Source organism: Nelumbo nucifera, chromosome 7, assembly GCF_055504915.1.
Source record: "Nelumbo nucifera cultivar China Antique chromosome 7, China Antique-T2T, whole genome shotgun sequence".
Taxonomy (NCBI): domain Eukaryota; kingdom Viridiplantae; phylum Streptophyta; class Magnoliopsida; order Proteales; family Nelumbonaceae; genus Nelumbo; species Nelumbo nucifera.
In genome coordinates, this window is record NC_142655.1 from 47500677 (window position 1) to 47523286 (window position 22610).

The 22610-nt window shown below is 35.2% G+C and overlaps 1 long non-coding RNA gene across 1 annotated transcript; it reads left to right on the plus strand.

Annotated features, from left to right (window-relative positions):
- Positions 1-4233: 4233 nt before the first annotated feature.
- On the plus strand, positions 4234-15992 carry LOC104608073 (uncharacterized). The gene is made up of 2 exons (XR_737045.3): positions 4234-4686; positions 15662-15992. It is a non-coding gene; the product is annotated as an uncharacterized LOC104608073 (long non-coding RNA).
- Positions 15993-22610: the final 6618 nt, after the last annotated feature.

Consider the following 22610-nt stretch of genomic DNA (forward strand, 5'->3'; position numbering starts at 1 on the left):
TTTCAGTCAAAAAATACACCCATTTACCCATCCATTTGGAAATATTTTGTTTCGGCTAATCTCACTAGCCTACATACACAAAACCACTCTATGCGGTTAGACCCATCTCAACCCTCCTTTTTTGACCCAAAAATCCTCACCGCTGAACAAGAACCCCCCGGCTTGACCCCTTGAACCAGTTTTGACCCTACTCAAAAAATTACAAAAATGCCTTGAAGTTCACAAAATTATGAAAATACCCCTAGGATCAATATAAATTTAATTGGATGCTTCTAATTGCTCATATCTCTAGAATACATTGTTCACCATCATCTCTCCAGCTCGAACCATCAAAGGCGGTAGCGATTTCCCTCCTCCCTGCATCGGACTTCTTTCCCTTTCTCATTCTTTTTCTTCTTCTTATTTTAATTTTTTCGCTCTTACTATTCAACATCACTATTCATCATCTTCTTCGTTAAACAACGATGGCTCTCCATTTGGTCTCATCAAATGTTTTGTCTTTCTTTTTCTCTTTCTTGGTTGATTTCTAGGTTGACATTAAATTTTGTGTTACATTTCCATCACTGATAAAATTATTTCTTATCTATAAAACTTATTTTTGTTCAATATAATGAATGCACAAAATTATATTAGATATGTACCCAATATTTTATTTTTTATAAATATATAACATTATATATGTGCCCAAAATTTTCTCTATCTTTTTTTTTTTTTTTGTGATTCTTTGTATTTTCTATTATTAAAAATTTTATATTTGACTATGACATCATTTCATTTCTAGGTAGATTTTGAATTTGGCATTCCATTTTCATCATTAATAAAAATATTTCTTACATTTCATAGTTATTTATTTTATTTTTTTTATTATTTAATTATGGAATTATTTATTAATCCATTTAACCCCAAATGGTCGAATTGCTTACCCACCACCAAGAGGGAAGAAGATGGTTTTGTTTTCAAAATATTTATTTTATACTATTAAAATTAATATTATGAATTTAATTACAAGAATTTAATGATGAGAAAAATATATCTTAAATATAGGATTTAATAAGAGAAATAGGAAAATATTTTTATTTCCAATTGGTTTTAAATTTTACATTCCATTTCCATCATTAATAAAAAAAATTTCTTATTTATCATACTTATTATTATTTAATATGTATGTTAAAAATGTTCCCAATTAATATTTATTAATAATAGTTTCACTTATATCAATTAATAATCCTAGAAAATAAATAGTAGTTTTAAAATCTTAATCTATATTTATTATATATTTATATATACTAAAATTACTATTCATTGTATTTTAAGTGATTATTTATTATTTTTTTTGATAAATATATTTCCAATAATTATGTATAAATCTATTTTTGTTTTGTTATTTAACAAAACAAATCAATAATTATTGGAGATCAAAACTATGATATTTCTAAAATTCAAGTAATTAATATGAAGGAAAATTTCTCACATGTGCTTAATTACTAGTATAGATAAAAAGTGAGGGATAGGATAAATATGAATTATAGATAATTTAGAAGAAAGTGGGAGAGAGGATAAATAGAAATTACATATAATTTAGGAGATAAATAGGAAATAGAAACAATTTAGGAGAAAGTGGGGGATAGTGATGCCACTTGGCTAGACACTAGAAAAGGAAATCCCTCCTTATGTGGAATTCAAAAATAAAAATTAAAAAAAAAATGACAAATTTAGAAGGGGGTTTGGAGGAAGGAGAATTATTGTTATTAAGTGTAGTAAATGAGAATTATTGTTATTAAGTAATGATGATGAAAATAGATAAAAATACAAGGAAAAAGAAGATAATTAATGCTTAACCTATGACTACGCGTTGGTCAAGTCAAAAGATTAAATGGTTCAACTGGCTAGGTCATCACTAAGTTGTAAAATAAATTAGGGACATTCATTGGCCAGTCCAATTGGTTGACTCGATTGTGGGCTGTAAATATTCATTTTAATTAGGGAACTGAGTATGAATTCCAAAAGGGAAAAAACAGGGCATTCAGTGGAGCTAATTAATCTAAGATCTAACCTCATACAATATCCATATTAAGTGGACCAAACCTAGACTTAGAAACGTGTGTGTACACGCACACACACATGCGCATACACTAGTAGGGAATATGTGATGCACAGGCATTGTTAAACAAAATTCAAGTTGAAGGACCCATATGACATTTTCACTTGGGCAAAACCAAACTGATTATAATCCAAACATTATTTTTGGATAATGGGGTAATGTATTGTTAGATAAACTTGTATTAATTTTTATTATGGTTAGATAAATTGTTGTTAATTTTCACTATTCTATATCAAATTTAAATGAATCTTATTTTTTGCTAATTTTTATTATATTTTATTCATTTTCAATTATTTTAAATGATATTTAAATATAGATGCACCATGCAATTAATAATTTCAAGTTGAACGGCTAATTTAAAACATCTAATGAAATAGTACGCATGTATACTTACTAATACTTGTTAACTTGTTATAGTATTATTTATTAATACTTGCTTTAATTTTCCTAATTTATCTTAGTAATATTTTATTTTGACTAACTTGATGCATTGGCATTAGATACTATTAATTATTAATTTTTTACTACTATTATATATCTAAATATTTAATTAGTTTAATAAATTAACATGGCAGAATTTAGGAATCTCCATTTTTTTAATTAAAAGCTTGCTTTGGGAAAATTATTTACATAAAAGAAAGAAAATTTCAGTAACTTAAATTGGTTTTACACTTGACTATCATCATTAATCACGAAGATACCATAGAAATTGAAATTTGTCCAATATATGTAGAGGCATTATTGTAATTATATAAAACTATTTTCAAAATTTGTCTTAACAGGTTCCCTGATAGGGACTTCACTCCCCATTCGCATTCATATCTCTGATCAAGTATCCCAATTATTCCTTTTCCTTGCTGGAGCAGTCCCCATCCCAGGCTCAATTAGTTTAGGGAGGCCAAATGCTAGCGGTTATCCTAGTTAACTACATTAAGTTGGGTTATGTTAATTTCATTTGATTTTGTTAATTTATTAAATTAAATTGAATTAATTAATTCATCATGTTAGGTCAATTTACTAATTTACTAAATTGAATCATGTTAAGTAAATTAGGTCCACTTAATATAATAATTAGTTTTACATTTATCAAAAAATAAATAATTGAAGAGAGAGAGATAATGGACTAATGCAATAGGAGAAAGATATGTTTATAAATTTTTTAAATAATTAATAGAAGAGAAAGTGGGAGGGGGGGGGGAGTGGGAGAAAGAGAGACGAGGAGATGAGTGCAAATGTGCAATGATGTGGGGAGAGCGAGAGAGGGGTGAAGAAATAATAATAAACAAAATTAATAAAATTTTAAAAATAAAATTAAATTTATTTACCATTACTAAGTTTTATTAAATTTAATTATTTTAAGCAGAATTTAAATTGACTCTAATATAATAAAAATGATTTTAAAACTAGTATTTTTTATAAAATTCATTATTTTCTTAATTAATGTATATTAGTTTTTACAATTTCTAAATAGAATTTAAATGGAATAGAATTACAAATTTTATTAGTTATAACAACTAATAACTATTAGGAGATTATATAATTATTTTTAATTATAATAAGATTTTGTAATCAATTATTAATTTTTATTATTTCACTTTAATTGTTTATCTTGTTTTATTATCTATTTTTTCTTATTAGTATAATAGATATTTTAGTTATCTTATTAGTATAATAGATATTTTAGTTATCTTATTAGTATAATAGATATTTTTATTATTTCACTTTACATGTTATTCATTTAATATATTGTTCAAAATACTTTTCCATCCTCCTTAATTTCCTAATTTTTTATCAAGACTCTTGGATCTTCCTCTTTAATGTATCTAAATTAATTTAAATATAAGATTTTCTTTTTTATGAACTCCATTTTCTTCCTCTTTAGTGTCTAATTTATAATATTATTCATCACATGGTTTCAAAATTGGACCAGATCGGACCGAAAAACTGGTAACTGTTTAGGCCTCCGGTCCCGGTTATACTGAAAACCGCTAATTCATCGAAACCTATTGAAAAGTTAGAAAACTGCTGACCCAGGCGGTTGAACCGCTAAACCGTTCGACCCGGGCAATGATTCGCGGATTTATAATTTTGAATTTCACTGATTAAAAAAAACAATAAAAGCAAAATAAAAAGACCGACCCCAATTCATTCGTGAGCTAGGATTAGAACGAAAATGAGTTTCGTTCTAACTCTAACCCTTCCCAGCTCTGATTTAAAAATTTAAAGAACCAATAAAAGTAAAATCCACCGACGGCGATTTTTGTGAGCCCAACACCATTTCCACAGACGAGCTTTCTCGCAAGCTCTTTCTTCTCGAGAACATCTCGAAATTGAGCGGGCAGCAAGAATAAGAATCAACCTATCCTTAATCTGTTCCCATGTAGTCGGCATTCTAGAAGCGAAGCTTCCCAGCCGCCTGCCTCCTTGTGTGGAAATGCTTTTCATGATCTCCAGCTCTTTCCCACCAGCTCATTCTCCACTAGGCATCTAGGCGAACCCGCCGGGTGAACTCAACGTAAAGAAAGTCAGTGAGTGCTTACTAATAGGGAAAGGCTAACATCTCTCTGTCAGAAGGCAAACATCAGGTAACTTCGTCCTTTTATTGTTTTCATGTTTTTGCTTCTGGAATCTGGTTTATGTCTTTTTTTTATGATTTTTGTTTCTCCTTTTGAATTCCTATTGATATTTTTGTGAGCCCAACATTTTTTCTTTTGAATTCGTATGCATTCACCTAAAATTTTGGATTCCATACTATTTTACTGAGATTCTCTATTTTAGTACTCTTTGCTTAATTATTATTTTTTGCTTAATTATTTGCATAATTAGTAACAGAGAGTCACATATTCACATTTGCTTAATTAGTCTTGCTTCATTATTTTTTTTTCAATTCCATGCATATTTGCTATGCCAAAGAAAGATGATAATGATGTTGCTTATGAATGATAAAATCCCTTTTATTTTCAATTAATTAATCAAATGGTGCTTATTTGCTTAAATTAATTGCTTCTTGATTCTTATTCATGATTTTTGTATTATTATTAATTTTTTCTTCTTGATTCATGCATGGATTTATTGAAGTAAGATTATATTGCTTATTTGCTATGTCAAAGAATGATGATGTCAAAGAAATGAAGAATGATAAAATCTCTTTTTATTTTCAATTAATTAATCAAATGATACTTATTTGCTTAAATTAATTGCTTCTTGATTATTAATTTTTGTATTTTCTGCACATCCTAATTTATGTTTTTTTCCGTATTTTTTCTTTATGTTTTGATTCTTTTGTGTTTTTCTGTATTTTTTGTATTTTCTAGGTGTTCTGTACTTTATTATTTTTGTATTTAGATAGTTTTGTTTTTCAGTGTTTTATTTAATTTTATGCTTTTTCTTGTTATTTATAAATATTTTTTATTTGTGATTGATTTATGATGTCACAGGTCAACCGTTAGACCTGACGGTTGAACCGTCGAACCAGAAAACAGACACCCAACTGGTTCTGTTTCTGGGTTGGTTTTAAAAACCATGGTTCATCATATACCTTAAATTTAGCTTCACTGACTTTCTTTTTAATTTCCTTTTTTATGATTATATTTTTTCTAAATATTCTACATTTTGTTTATTTTCCAATTTTTATAAAATACTTGTTATATTTTGGTTATATTTTTATCATCTTCATTCCACCCCCAAATTTCTTTGTCATTGTCATTTTCTTTTATATTCTTCTAAATGTATTTTCCTACTTTTTTTATACGTACCATTAGTTTCTTCATCTAAATTCCATTTTCTCCTTTTAAATTTGCCCACCTTAGTCTTGTACACATATTTTCCATTCTATCTTTTATTTTTTAACACACACTTCTACTGGCATTACTCTATCTTTTCAACACACTTTTAATTTTTACACCAATGTTGATGGAGGCCCATCTCATCCCTAGGGGCGGCAGCTCCTAGGATAAGGATAAGTTAACTAAGATCCAAGAATTCAAGATAAGCAAGGGATCCAAGAATCCAAGATTAGCAAGACTCTTCCAAGATTAGCAAAATAATGCAAGATTCTTCCAAGATAGAACAAGACTCTTCCAAGATTATCAAGAAAGACTCCAAGAAGCATCAAGATTAGCAAGATAATCCAAGATCCATGCACCTAGGGAGATCGGACGGAGGAGATCAAACCAAGGAGAGTTCGATCCTATCAAATTAGATGTTTAGATCTATCCTAGTTATTATTTCCTAGTTCTTTTACAATTTCCAAATGTATTATAAATACTGTTATTTTCCCAAAGTTATTCATCAATTCATACTTCAGATTTTCAGAATTTCTTCAAGTTCTCTTCTTCCTATTTTCGCCACCTTTTTCTCTCTCCTAGAGAAATCGGTGTTTTCGCTAGGTGCTAGCGAACGCCCGGTGCTTGCATAGCCAGCTCCGGTTCTCATTGCTTCCACGCTGCGTCAAGTGGTATCAGAGCAGGGAATTCGCCCAGTCATGTCCAACCTAGACGGTAGCAGTCGCAACCCACCCCGTGACGGAGATCAGGGGTTCCCAGCTGTTTGGAGAGCAATCGAAGAGCAGCGTACAGCCACACGTAACATCGAATGGCAGTTGGCAGAGGTGACTGAACAACTGCAAACCTTGTTACGGGAGGTTGTCCCACGAATCCGGGAAAATCCACAGCAGATCACAGGAGACGACCACGATAGACCACCCGTCGCTACTGCGTCCCAACGTCCAGTTCTTGACGACGACAGTGATGATGATTTCGAATTTGGTGGTGCTCCAGTTCTTCCCGGCAATGACAGAAATGGTAGAAATTGGCACAATCAAGGTAATTTCAACCCCCATAGGAATAATGATGAATTTAAACTCAAGGTAGAGATATTCATACTTTTAGTGGAGATCTTGGTATAGAGGGACTTCTGGATTGGATCACAGAAGTCGATAGGTTCTTTGATTACATGGAAATACCAGAGGAACGAAGGGTAAAATTAGTAGCTTTCCGATTAAAGGGAGGCGCATATGTTTGGTGGGAACGGATGAGAGAGACCCGGATGAGAGAAGGAAGGGGTCCTGTTCGAACCTGGAGGCGCATGAAACAATGAATCAGAGGTAGATTTTTACCTCCTGACTATGAACAATATATGTTTGAATCTTATCAGAGGTGTGCGCAGGGTTCTCGTAGTGTTAATGAATATACATCTGAATTTTTGAGATTAGCTGAAAGAAATCAATTATCTGAAAGTGATAACCAGCAGGCTGCCCATTATCTAAGCGGTTTAAGACCGTCTATCAGAGATAAAATTGGGGTACAGATGGTTCTTAGTGTGCAGGAAGCAAGGAACCTAGCCTTGAAAGCAGAATTAATGTTCTAGGACAAGGCACGCAGTGATAATTATCGCCGGTACAGCGGGAGCGACAACAGACCGGCAACTGTCGATAGGAACAAATCAGTTCCGGTAGTACAACCTTCTCACCCGGCAAGTACAAGTAACGCCGGTAAGGCTACTACAGGAGGACATACTCGAGGTAATCCTTCCAACCCTCCTAAACCCAGTAACCCTTATGCAAGGCCTGCTCCTATTAAATGTTTTAAATGTAATGAGGTTGGACATAGATCCAGTGACTGTCCTAGGAGGAAGGCAGTTAATATGGTAGAAAGGGAGGAGGAAGAAGATATTGAGGAGGAAGTATATTGTAGACCTGATGGGGAGGATGAAGAGGGTCCATATGAACATGAGGAGTATACTTGTGTGGTAAGAAAATTAATGTTGTCCCAGAAAAATAAGGATACTTCTCAAAGGCACAGATTATTTCGTACCAGATGTACTGTCAAGGGAAAATTATTTAATTTAATTATTGACAGTGGTAGTTAGGAAAATATTATTTGCAGGGATGTCATCCAACAATTACAGCTGATTCCTGAAAAACATCCCAACCCATACACAATTGGGTGGATCAAGGAAGGAGGCGGCATACGAGGGGAAGAACGCTGCAAGGTACCTTTTTCAATTGGTAAGTACCATGATGAAGCATATTGTGATATTGTAGATATGGATGCTTGCCATATTTTGTTAGGGAGGCCTTGGCAATTTAATACAGATGCAAGGCACATGGGTAGGAAGAATACCTACCAACTTGAAGAAGAAGGTACACGTTATACTTTGTTACCCATAGCAGAAAAAAATATTACAAATACTCCAAACGCACATGAGAAAAATTTCCTTACCATCACCCATCATCATGCTGAATTTGTTAAGGAATGTAAGGATACTCATGAGATACATTTGTTAGTAGTAAAAGGAGAAGATGTTAATGGAGAAAATACAATTCCAGCTGAAATACAGGGACTACTGGATGAATTTAATGAGGTAGTTCTAGAGGAGTTACCAAATGAACTCCCTCCCATGAGAGATATACAGTACCATATTGATTTTGTTCCAAGTGCTAGTCTACCTAGCCTCCCACATTACAGGATGAGTCCTAAGGAGAATGAAATTTTACGAGAAAATGTAGAAGAATTATTGAAAAAGGGACACATTCAAGTCAACATGAGTCCTTGTGCAGTACCTGCCTTATTAACACCTAAGAAGGATGGCAGTTGGAGAATGTGTGTCGACAGCAGGGCCCTTAACAAGATCACCATTGGGTACAAATTTCCCATTCCTAGGCTGGACGACATGCTGGATCAACTAAGCAGAGCTGTAGTTTTCTCAAAAATAGATCTCAGGAGTGGATATCATCAAATCAGGATCCATCCCGGAGATGAATGGAAGACAGCCTTCAAGACTAGAAATGGCTTGTTCGAGTGGTTGGTCATGCCCTTTGGACTAACCAACGCACCCAGCACTTTCATGATGCTGATGAACCAGTATTGCGCCCCTTCATTGGTAAATTTGTGGTAGTCTATTTTGATGATATTTTGATATACAACAAGTCTATCACTAAGCATGTGGGACATATTAGGGAGGCCCTGAAAACATTGAGGGAAAATAAATTATATGCTAATTTGAAAAATGCATCTTTATGAATGATAATTTATTATTCCTGGGATTTATTATAAGCAAGGATGGTGTGAAAGTAGATGAGGAAAAGGTGAAAGCCATTAGGGAGTGGCCGACCCCATCCACTGTCACAGATGTCAGGCGATTTCATGGGTTGGCAACCTTCTATAGGCGTTTTATTAAGAATTTTAGTAGTATCATGGCTCCCATTACTGAATGCTTGAAAAAGGGGAAATTTCAAGGGGGAGAAGAACAAGAGCAAAGTTTTGCTCTCATAAAAGAAAAGTTATGTACTGCTCCTGTTCTTGCCTTACCAGATTTCAATAAATTATTTGAAGTTGAATGTGATGCTAGTGGAGTTGGCATAGGGGCTGTATTGTCCCAAGAGAAAAGACCCATTGCTTTCCTTAGTGAAAAATTATGTGAAGCCAGGAGAAAGTGGTCTACTTATGACAAGGAATTTTATGCTGTGATAAGAGCCTTGAAAACATGGGAACACTATTTAATTGCAAAAGAATTTGTTCTCTATACTGACCACCAGGCCCTAAAATATCTCAGTGGGCAAAGGCAATTAAGGAGTGATTTACATGCCAGATGGTCTGCTTTCCTAGACAAGTTCCCATATAAAATTGTGTATAAGACAGGACAGCAAAATAAAGTGGTTGATGCACTTAGTAGGCGTGTAGCTCTCATCAAGACCCTCAGCGTTGAGATTGCGGGTTTTGAGTGCATAAAAGACTTATATGCCCAAGGTGAAGACTTCCAACAGGTATGGGAGAAATGTGTGAATAAGTAGTCAGCAGAAGACTTCTTTATTTATGACGGGTTCCTCATGAAAGGGGAGCAGCTGTGTATCCCTTGCACCTCCCTCCGCGAAAAGATCATCAGGGATTTGCACGGGGGTGGACTAGCAGGACACTTGGGAAGGGACAAAACAATAGAAGCTGTTAAGGGGCGATATTACTGGTCGAAATTGAGAAGGGACGTGTCTACCATCGTAAGAAGGTGCTATGTTTGTCAGACAACGAAGGAACAAACCCAGAACACAGGTCTCTACATGCCCCTACCCGTTCCTACTGCTATATGGGAAGACTTGTCCATGGATTTTGTGCTAGGCTTGCCAAAAACCCAGAGGAACATGGACTCCGCCTTCGTGGTGGTTGATAGGTTCTCAAAATGGCTCACTTCCTCCCATGCAAGAAAATAGCAGATGCATCCGCAACAACCAAATTATTTTTCAGAGAGATTGTTTGCTTACATGGGGTACCCAAGACCATCACTTCAGATCGTGACACACGGTTCCTCAGTCACTTTTGGATGACCCTGTGGAGGTTGTTTGATTCATCACTTAATTTCAGCAGTACAGCCCATCTGCAGACAGATGGACAAACAGAAGTGGTAAATCGAACCTTAGGGAATCTAATCCGCAGCATATGCCGGGAAAGGCCAAAACAGTGGGACTTCGCCATTGCCCAGGATGAGTTCGCCTATAACAATGCAGTGCACAGTTCTACAGGCAGATCCCCATTCTCCATCGTATACAAGAAGGTCCCTAACCATGCACTGGACTTAGTAAAGCTACCCAGAGCATCCAACGCAAATATCTCAGCAGAACAGATGGCAGAACAAATCCAGTCCGTCCAAGAAGCCGTGAAGCAGAAACTAGAGCAATCCAACGCCAAGTACAAGATGGCCGCAGACAAGCACCGCCGACCTCAAGTGTTTGATGAAGTTATGGTCTTCTTAAGGAAGGAAAGGATTCCCGTAGGTACTTACAACAAGTTGAAGCCTTGGAAGTATGGTCCATATAAGATCGTGAAGAAGATCAATGACAATGCCTATGTAGTAGATTTACCAAATCATATGGGTATGTCCAGGACCTTCAACGTTGCTGACCTTCATCGGTACCTGCCGGAAATAACACTCGCCTACCCTAGTCACGACTCGGGGTCGAGTTCTCTCCAAGTGGGGGAGAATGATGAAGGCCCATCACAAAGCCCATCTCATCCCTAGGGGCGGCAGCTCCTAGGATAAGGATAAGTTAACTAAGATCCAAGAATTCAAGATAAGCAAGGGATCCAAGAATCCAGGATTAGCAAGACTCTTCCAAGATTAGCAAAATAATGCAAGACTCTTCCAAGATAGAACAAGACTCTTCCAAGATTATCAAGAAAGACTCCAAGAAGCATCAAGATTAGCAAGATAATCCAAGATCCATGCACCTAGGGAGATCGGACGGAGGAGATCAAACCAAGGAGAGTTCGATCCTATCAAGTTAGATGTTTAGATCTATCCTAGTTATTATTTCCTACATCTTTTACAATTTCCAAATGTATTATAAATACTGTTATTTTCCCAAAGTTATTCATCAATTCATACTTCAGATTTTCAGAATTTCTTCAAGTTCTCTTCTTCCTATTTTCGCCACCTTTTTCTCTCTCCTAGAGAAATCGGTGTTTTCGTTAGGTGCTAGCGAACGCCCGGTGATTGCATAGCCAGCTCCGGTTCTCATTGCTTCCACGCTGCGTCAAATGTTATCAATTGTATCTCTTGTTTCATTCCTCTTCTCAAACTCAAACTCTCGAGGCATTAGTTATTGTAAAAAACTCAGTGCAGTATATCATTAACTTGCATTCTTTTCCCACACGCCCATTTACAAGAACAAGTAGAATAAGTAGCAGACAGCACATTGGTGGTGATATGGGGGTTGGGGAAGAGACGGGTAACCACTAAACTAGTTTTGACTTGTCGCTATTTGGTGCGAGCTTGAAGGAAAATTCATTCGTGTTCAAACGCAGACGATCCGTCCCCGTGGTAGCCCTATACAACGGAATCCCTTCAGACGTTGGCATTCATGGAGGAGAGGATTGGTTAATGACTTTTGAGTCGTGGCAACTACATTCTGTGTTCTCTTCTTCTACACTTTCGATTGTAGACTTTGATAAGAATTTCTAAAACTGTGATATGTCTTTGTGGGATCGAGATAAAGCTCTTGGAAAGAATCGGCGTGAAGATGTCAGCTGGCTTTTTTCCCTATCCGGTTCTGAACTTGTAAGTGAAAATTCTATTTCCTGCTTTTTTGAATTAATTAATACATTATTCATTTTCTTTGTCGTAATTTTGCTCTGCTGTTTCTATCTAGAAAACAGATGCAGTAATTGGGCCTATAGTTTTCTAAATATGCACTTGAGGATGGTAGGATCAAATTAATTTATCTTGCCTAGAGAATGACGAACCCGAACTTTCCCCAACATGAGTCTGCTCATGAGTTGCCAAGTAGAACCAAACTGAATACCCAAAAGGGGATGTACACGAAGAAATATATATGTTACTGCCTCCAAGATTCTGTTATTCAGGTAATTAGGGTAAAGTTTGTTGACTAAGAAAATTGATTTATGGATCGGTGTAGTTGCCTAGGGTCTGGTTTGATAAGCATGGAAGAGTAGTGTAACATTTTGTCTTTGTCCAATCTCACCGACAACAATCCAATCGAGATTGATAAGTTGAAGAAGTTCATGGAAATGTAATTTGAAATTAAAGATCTTGGCCATCTCAAATATTTCTTGGGCATAGAAGTTAGTCAGTTGAAGAAGGGTACCTTCACCTCCCAATGCAAGCATGTGTTAGACCCTTTGAAGGATATTAGCAAAACAGGGGTCAAACCAGTTTCCATGCCTATTGATCAAAATAATAGGATAAGTGCAAACAATAGTGCATTGTTGAAGGATAAAGAGCAATATCAAAGGCTGGTTGGGCACTTATTTATGTACATCATACATGACTAAATATTTCATATGTAATTAGTGTGATTAGCTAATATATGGATCAGCTTAGAGTATCCCATCTTGAAGTGGTTGAGAGGATCCTTAATTGTATCTCAAGGGAGCTCTAGGAAAAGGAGTCTTATTTACTAACCATGGTCATTCAAAATTAATAATCCCACATCGATGTAATCTTCAAGTTGATATTAATAAAATCTACTTATACTGATAAAAAAATCAGTCATTTGAAATTGAAAGCATTTAGTGATGTAGATTGGGCAGGATCCTAGATGACAGGCATTCTACTTTTGGCTATTGCACATTTGTCAGAGGCAATCTTGGTTCTTGGGGAAACAAGATGAATTTAGTTGTGGCTAGGTTAAGCGTTGAAGCAGAATATAGGTCAATGGTTCCTGGAGTGTCAAAACTACTCTGGTTGAAGGTTCTATTAAAAGATTTGGGAGTTGCATTTGAGCAGTTTGTGGTGTGATTATACTGTGATAGTCACACAGCCCTAAACATTACTCACAATCCATTACAACGTGATGGACAAAACAGATTGAAGTCAATTAACATTTCATATGTGAGAAGGTGGTATTTGGTGAAGTTTGTTTGTCCTTTGTGTGATTTGAAGATCAATTAGCAGATGTTCTCACAAAGGGGTTACCTGGTTCAACATTTACTCTAAGTTCGAGGGGGAGTGTAGGAAGAATGTTTTAGATTAATGTGTTATACATGTACTCATGGGGGTATTTTTGTCTTTATATCTCTCTTACATATTGTCCGGATGAGTTTCTTTTGGGCTCCCAAACTTCTCTTTTTCTTGTTTTCCCTTCCCTGTTCAATATTCATCTTTTTTTTTTATTTCTTCTAAGGATGAATTGTATAATTAGAGTTATGGACAAATACCTTAAAAAATAAAATTTAGAAGTGGGACAAAAATAAATTATGCTGCAGCATAAGTTTAATAATAATAGGACAGAAATCAGGGCATACTTAGGATTGAAGAACAAGAGATATCTAAATGTTGTTTTTTTTAATCAGCAAAAAATTTTCATTAATAACAGAGAAGTTCAGTTACAATAGATAAAGATTGTAGAGGGACATTCATCTAAGCTGCAATCTCTAGCAATTAGTTACAATTCTTCCCAGTACAATGAAGATCTATTTGCCCCTTGTTTTGTTAGGGTATCCACCATCCCATTCACATCCCATTTGACCCAATCAAACAGAGAGTTGAACTTCCTTGCAAGTGTGGCAATTTCTCTGAAGATAAATTTGAGCTTCCAAGGTACTGATGTGATGTTTTTGGCCCAAGAAATGGCCAATAGTGAGTCTCCTTCTATTTCTAAGTTTGTTGTTCCTATCTGCTCTGCCATCTTTAGACCTTGAAGTAGGGCTAGAGATTCAACCTATATTGAGTCACCAAAACCTATTGGTCCTGAGTAGAGTGCCACCACCACACCCTAATGATTTCTAAACACACCCCCTATGCTTGCCCTTCTTGGGTTGCCAAAAGAACTCCAATCAAAGTTCAGTTTTAGTTTGTTCAGTGCTAGTGGCTTCCATTCCATACTTACAAGTACATTGGGTACATCTGTTTGTGCTACTTCAACCCAATTTCTTAGGATCTCATTCGTGGAGTAGTTTTTGAATATCTCCATGGTCTTCACCTAAGATAGTTCCCTAAGTTCCATAACCATATTTCCTTAATAATTATCCATAATCTTAATAAAAAAAGTATAAGTTTCATGTTAAAGTATAGAAATCAACATATTCATGAGAAGAAAAAGAAGAAAGAAAAGAAAATTCAAAAAAAATATAGGGGTTGAACTCCTACTCTTGTTATAATAAAAGAAGAAAAGAAAAGGTGGAAGAAGAAGAAGAAAATGTGTTGATTAGACAAAATTTCAAGTTCTTCCTTCTTGGTTCAGGTTTTGAAGTCTTTGAGGGTTCAAAGCAGAATGTTTCTGTTGATTAAACCCTAAAAATAAGAAAATAAAAAAAAAGAAATAAGTATATAAGCACACGAAATGAACATTTTAGTTTAGTAATGTCTATTTTATAATTATAACCTCAAAAAACGAAGAAGATAAAAGTATTTTGTAACACAATATGCAAAACTACTTGGCGATCAGGTGGGACGAAGCTCTAAGGGTGCCTTGTCGCCTAGGTGTCACCTTGACAACTTTGTGAAGAGGTTGTTTCCCACTCCCACAATTGAGAAAACAGAAAGGGAGAAGGAATAAAAAGAAGGGTAGACAGAATTGAAACCCCCCCCCCCCCCCCCCCCCCCCCACATCTGGCCAACTCTATTTATTAGGTTACAAACCAAAAGACTATTTTGCCCCTAATAAGTATGGGACAGCAACATTAAGCAGGAAACAGGACTGTAACTACACAATATAAAATGAAGAAAAATAAATAAATACCCCTTTTCACATGCCCAAACACAAACAATGATGAACTCTGTCACATGATGTGCACATGGCACATATATATCATTCATTGGTAGAAGGGTACTGAAGGGGATCATGTGATCATTTGTGAAAGTATAGCGTGATATGTATCGAAAAAATATAGTGGAGTTAACTGTCAAATCCCAGGAGGGTCGTGCAATTTACATTATCACTTATTTATATAAATCTTCTGGTAAAGGCACTCTTTACTAACAATGTAATACTTGTTAGTCAAGAACTAGTTTTTGTATATCATCTTTGGTAATCTTTGCATTCAAAGAACATTTTACCGTTTCAAAGTGTTTGAGACAAGTTGAAGTAATGCTAGGCCATTTTGTGTGCAGATCAAATAAAGAGGAAGCTTGTAGTCAGAAAAGACAGAAAACTAAGAGTTCATAAGCTATCTGATCCTTTAGGACTCACAGATAGTAGAGTAGCAAGCCCGGATGGTTATCCCTTTATTTAAGACAGATCGGTGTGTTAGCATCTTTTTATGTGCACTGGACCTACATTGGTTCTTTATTTTTTGGAGCAGAAATATCATCATGATCTATATAGAGAAGCCTCTAGTCATTGAAACCAGTTGGGATCACTAATTATATCCTCTCCTTCCTTGTTTATGCACAGATACATGGAACACTGTTATTTTGTTCAATTAGTGTTGTACTTTATTTATCTGATACCCTAATATATGAAGTAGCGCATATACAGGAAATGATACAAAGAGGCTCTTTTTCCTTTATGAATAATAACACTATAAAGGGAAAAATATCCTGATTCTATCGTTTCCTATCCATAAACTTTCTTGCTTGTGTTTCTCCTTTCCTTGGTTCTTCTTTCTTCCTTTCTTCTATTTACCCTTATTAGTATAAAGCTACTGGATAGCACATTGATGCAGGACGTAAAGGAGTCAATATTCAAAGTTTTTGTGAGCTATTTGGGGCTCAATTCATAATAGATGGAAAGCTGTCCCAGGATCACCACTTAATTTGTCAAAAAAAATCACCACTTGACTTGCGGTCTAAATTCAAGGAGAACTACACTTTATTTTGGTGTCATTAGCTAAGTCATTAAGTTACTCAATTACCAATGTAACAAGACAAAGAGTATGCTATTCGGACATTAATTAGGAAAGTTTTCTGCAATTTATAGAGTCAACTTCTGTGACAGGATTCTATCTTTAGGTCATTTGTGCTTCTGAATTTAATGGGTAAGAAAAAAGTGATAAGCGATTCCTGTCAACTTCTGTGACAGGTTAAAATTTACGTCATAAGCGATTCCTGCCAAACTTGTAATGGGTAAGAAAAAAGTCAAATTCTAGTTCTCCTTTATCCTGAAAAGTTCTTTTTTGAAGTTATTTCTTTCGGTTGGGGAAAAAGTTAATATAAGATTCATAATATTGATAAAAAGAAAATGACAGGATTGAGAATGAAAATTTTCTGTCGCTTTTTTTGGTACAGATTCCATTAGATTATGTACTTAGAAGCTGTTTGATAAGTCTTTTTTGAAAGATCTTTTCGAAGATTTGACAGTTTAAAGATGTAGTGGGCTTTTATATAAAGATCTTGGCAGCCCATGAACCATTTGGTTGAAGGCATGTTTTTTTGCGCAAAAGCAAAACGGAAAAAATGTGAGAAGCTTCATTTCTAGTTTCCTGAAATAAGTTTGAATTGAACTTCTTATGTTTTTTTGGGGTGGAGTCTTTTGGCAGTTAGATTTTCCCCCAACAAAACAGGAAAAAAAAATCACAGATTGTTGGGCTTCTAAACAGTCGACAGCCTCTGCAAAAAAGTACACCAAACGTGACCTTAATTTTAGGTCAGGTATCTAATTGTTTTTCTAATATATTTTCATTATTTGTGATTGTGAAAGAGTTAATCGTCTCTAAAATCTAAATCCTTGACAATCAAGTTTGGAGAAGCTTAATATTGAACTATCCAATGAATCTCCTTGTCATTTTTGTTGAGAACCAATACTTTTCTTTTTCTTTTTTTCCTTTTTGGTTTATTGTTGAGACCATTTCCGGTACCCTTGTATGGAAAAGATCGAACGGCACTCTGCATTCTGCAATTTTATCACTACGCGTAGACGATGGAAGATTGAACTATTGAAATTTTAATGTTCAAAATTTGTTCCACACAGAAAATCTTAGCTCGCCTCGATTCAAGAAATATTTAAGGGGAGAATTATGTGGGGTTCAAAGAATGTAACATTCAAAATAAATTATGGGTTATTTGAGCCTCAGTCTATTAGGACCCTGGGTGAGATGCGTTGAAAACAAAATGGTTCAAGCAGAACTATTTATCGGAAATGTTCAACCCGAGCCTACCCCAGTCGCAGCCCTATAATAAGTGTGGTAAAGAGGAAAACTATCGGCCTATAAAAAAAAAATGTAAATTACCTTTGTTTGGTGAGCAGATAAAATCTTGGGATCAAGGTTCAAAATATCGATACATTCGGGCATATCGGGCGATTTCAATACTGTTTCTGAACTGGTTAGACTCCCGATACACCCATTGTAGGGATGTATTGGAGGGGTTCTGGAACGATACGTATTGGCTGATACGGGCCGTACGTGTCAATACTTTGAACCTTGCTTGGGATAACAAAGTCATGCAGGCTTTAGTCTAAGAATGACTGGCTCTGTTGTTTGCTGAAGTATGGATCTCTATTCTGTGAATTATTCCCCCTCTTAAGAAGTCCCCCAGGTGTAAGCATGGATCATTTGGCCTGGAAACCGTTCAAGCAATTGGTTTTGTTTCACCTCTGATTCGGTTTTTTGTCAAAAACCGTTAACTTTATCAATGACCCATTAACTCAGGAAGCCAAATCGTCAATTCATTCGACCTAAACAACAATTTTTAAATACTTTTTATTTTGATTATTTTTATTTTTTAGACTATAATGAACCATCTATGTGGACTGAATGGTCAAAACCCTGACCATTCAGTTTTATTTTTTAAAACATTGGATACAATTCTGAGGCCCCGCCCATCATGCTGCTTTGATGGATTTAAGTGAATCAGTGAATCTGATACCAGTGTCCAGGCATATAGTGAGGTTGGTTTGTCTTCTTCGAGATAGCTTTGGAGCCCACTTATTAGTTCATGGAACCAAATCCACGTACGGTGGTGTGATTCAGTTAAAATAGCAGAGTTTATAGCCATTGCCATCAGAAAGGGGACTGAAGTTGCGTCCTGTCAGGATAATAGGATCATAGTGGAAATTGAGTCTGGCTCAACAGAGTGCGTTCAGGGCATTAACTTCACGGGAAAGCTTTGTATTGGCTAAGGGCTTCTCCGTCCTCGTCAATATCGTGCCTAACATTTAACAGGCTTCCAATACCTTGACTCAGTAGTTCACATCAGCCCCCCATAAGGGGGCGCCCAACAACGTCCCACAGCACATTCCATGTATTAGAAAATCTTTTGGTGATGTTTTATCATTTTTTGTATTTATTATCAAGAGAAATTTTCAATACACGGCTGAGATGAGCTGTGGGACTTTGTGGGGTGCCACTTATGGGGGGCTGATGTGAATTCTTGTCTCAGGTCCACTTTAATCACACAAAGGGGTTAGTGAACTCGGTGACCCATAAAGTAGGCGTTTGGCACCGAGCATTTAAAAGCTTGCGCTACTCGGAAAAATAAAAAAACAAAAACAGAAACACTAATGAACTGTGTTTAGCGATCCGTTTTTCAAAAGAAGGTGTTCCTTGAATAGTTAATGATCGCCTTCTTGAATCACTAAAATGATGTGGCACATTAAAATTTGAAAAAGCTGACACTTTTTTTTTTGAAATGATATATATTGTTATTATGTGTATATTATAATAATAAGCCAAAATGTTTTAAATGTCCAATCAGCCTGGATCTCTATCAAGTTTTTCAAAATAAGAAAAAAAGGTGAAACCAAACACTTGTAAAATGAAGCCTACGGTGCCAAAAACCCACGTACTTGCATTCTCAACACCCTTGGATTCGTTCTCATCTCGTGGGTGATACCTTCAATAAGTTGAAATGAATTTTTGCATTTTACCAAAAAAAAATACCATACAACTTGTGGATATGGTTTTCAAACTGTCGTTGACCTGGACGGTCAAACCATTCGGCCTGGGGTCTAGGCAACCGGTTCCGTTTACCTCAAACCCGGTCCCTGGTCAAAAACCATTGAATCAGTCAATGACCCGTTGACCTAGGTCGTCGAACCGTTGATCTGTTCAACGAATTTTGGCCATTTTTTATTTTTTTTAATTTTTGTTGTCAAAATGCACCGTCCATTTGAATCAGACGATCAAACCATCGACCCAAAAACCGATGACCATAACAGTTTCATTTCTAGGTCATTTTTTAAAATCATGCTTGTAGGTTAAATTTGAGGGGTCAAAACATGCCACATTTGGCTTAATATTTATATTGTAGGACATGCTATCAAATTAACTATCCAACAAGATTAATATTGGTATCATGTATCATACCGAGAAGCTTAGATATGGATACAATTACGAATATATTTTGGATACACATGAACATACTGAAAAAATATGAATATACTTAAATACATTAGGGAAACCCTTATAAATCCTAAACCGACAGTTCAGACTACCGCCTTGTGTAACAAGTGATGTTGGGCAAAACTTAAGACAACAGTCATATAGGACCAAAGCTGCGCAGTTCAAACTGCTGTCTAAAGAAGTTGGCCATTATTGCCAAGATCTAAGGTCGTAGTCAAACACCGCTTTTAATAGTGCTAAGCCAGTGGTTTTAATAGACCATTGTGTTAATGAAGTTTGAACCGTCTTGGACCGGTCACCAAAGGCAAGGATCTAAAACATATAAATATCATGAAATAACTTACTATTAATATAACAAACAATGTTTGAGCTTCCAATCTACTAAAAATTCATTAATGCAAAATACATGAAATTGTTGTTAGATCAATGAGTTTGATGGATCATTGATAAATCCATTTTATAATTCTCTCTTATCATGAAAACAATTTAGAATAAATAAATTAAATTATTTTTCTAATATTTGATTATTCCTAAAAATTTATGAAAATTTTCATTTTGACATAATTTTTTCTTTAATCAACGTGTATAATATTGATGGATTCATACCATTGTTCTTTCTTATAATGAAAATCATTTATAACATATAAAAATTGATTTTTTATATACTTTTTTTTTATTTTTCCAATTTTTGAAAAAAAATCTATAGATCTAACAAGTTTGGACCACCGGTAGGGGTGATAATGGGTTGGACCGGGCTTCACACCTATGATAAGAATTAAAGTCTAGGCCCCAACTCTAGACCAAAAATATGATCTCAGCCCTAGGTCTATACAAGGCTAGGCTTGGCAAGGTCCACATTTGGGCCTATAAGATTAGATAATAAAATTTTAAATATTTATTATACTTAATATTATTATGTGAGGTTAATATTGGTATCATGTATCAAGTGAATCTTAAATACAGATACAATGTTTTTGATCCCAAACTTCACTCCAAAAGGAGGGGTAAGCCACCTTTAAAAGAGGATACAAGGGACAACATAGTTTGCCTCTCCCTAAAACCCAAAATACAAGCACTCCCTACACTCCAATACCCCAAACAAATAACCAATATGCATTGTAAGAATAGACAATACAACCTCAAGCAAACAAAATCTAATATTGCATGGAAAAATAGAACTTGATCAAAAGAATAAGAGGCTTCCTATTCCACATCAATTGTTGAGCTTCCTTTCCTAATCTCTCTCTCTCTCTCTCTCTCCCTCTCTCTCTCTCTCTCTCTCTCTCTCCCTCTCTCTCTCTCTCTTTTAATTTCAGTCTTTCATACTCTCAGTCTTTCTCCCAATAGATGGGGAATTCGGGGATTTTGGTCTCCAATGGGGAATTCATCCCCATCAGGGTTGAGGATGGAGGGGGGGGGGGGGTTCCTTTCCCCGTCGGGGATCAGGGACGGGGATGGGGGGTGATTTGGGGGTCGGGGTCAGGGACGGGGATGGGGGGTGATTTGGGGGTCGGGGTCAGGGATGGGGAATGTAATCACCGCCCCGAACCCGCCCCGTTGCCATTCCTACTCTTGCAATGAGAGATACCTCAACCGACTTAGCCCATGGGATATAATTAGTACCATTGAGTTTCATTGTAGTTTATTGAGAATACATGAAATCTGATTGCATAACTATTGTAGGTTTAGTGTTACCATTTAATGAAGCCATGAGTGGGAGGAGATCACTGATTTGTCACCTATGCAAATTGTCAAACAGTTGGTATGCAACTACTGTAACATACCTTTTTTCTTTAGGAAAAACACTTAGAATCATTAGCCCTCTACTTTAGAAACACTTGGGAAATATTGCATATTTACCACAAGATGTCACCACAACATAAGCCATTACAAAATCTCCATACATTGAGAAGCACCTATCTCACAACTCAAAACATCATAAAACTATCATTTTCAAACTACCGAATAAATGGCTTTTAAAAAAACACTATCAACTCACACAATACTACAACTTGAGGCATTAAAACCTCTTTTCCAAGTGGGAGATAAGTCATTTTCCTTTCCAAAAAAAATAGAGAATATTCTTTATTTCTATGGCACAAAAATATGTTTTCATCTCCTTACTGTTGACCTAGGTTGTATTAGCATTCTACTAAGGCTTAAATGACTACAATACCCTTAGAAAAGTTACAATAGATATAAGAGAAATAATAACATGAGAAAGATTATATGACCCCTATTAACCACTCCTAACAATTCTAACACATTATAAACATAATATATATATAATATTGTGGATCAAGTTAGAAATGTTCACCCTTAACAACCAATGTAATTGGAATTGGATATATGTTGGTGGTTCAAACTATGAAGACAATGTAAAAAAACCGTCATTAAGAGGTTTGGATTAATATTAAATAAAATCCGTTGACTAATACCTGAAAGATAAATTATTTTTATAGTGTTTGTTCATTTGACAATCATTATTCAAACTTGTCTATTCATGGTCTTAAGTCGCTCAAGAATAAAAATAAAGGCTTTGCCTTTATCTATGTAAAGAGCGTTATTCAAACATAATGATCCATTAACCTTTATATGAATTGATTAATTAACACATATTCATGAATAAATATAATATTATATAAAATATTTATTATATTATATTATTGTAAATATAATATTATTTATTAGTGATCCACATTATTAAGGCATTATAAAAAATATTAAGAAAATTAAATATTGATACGACCAAAATCAATTGCCAATCAAAATACACCAAG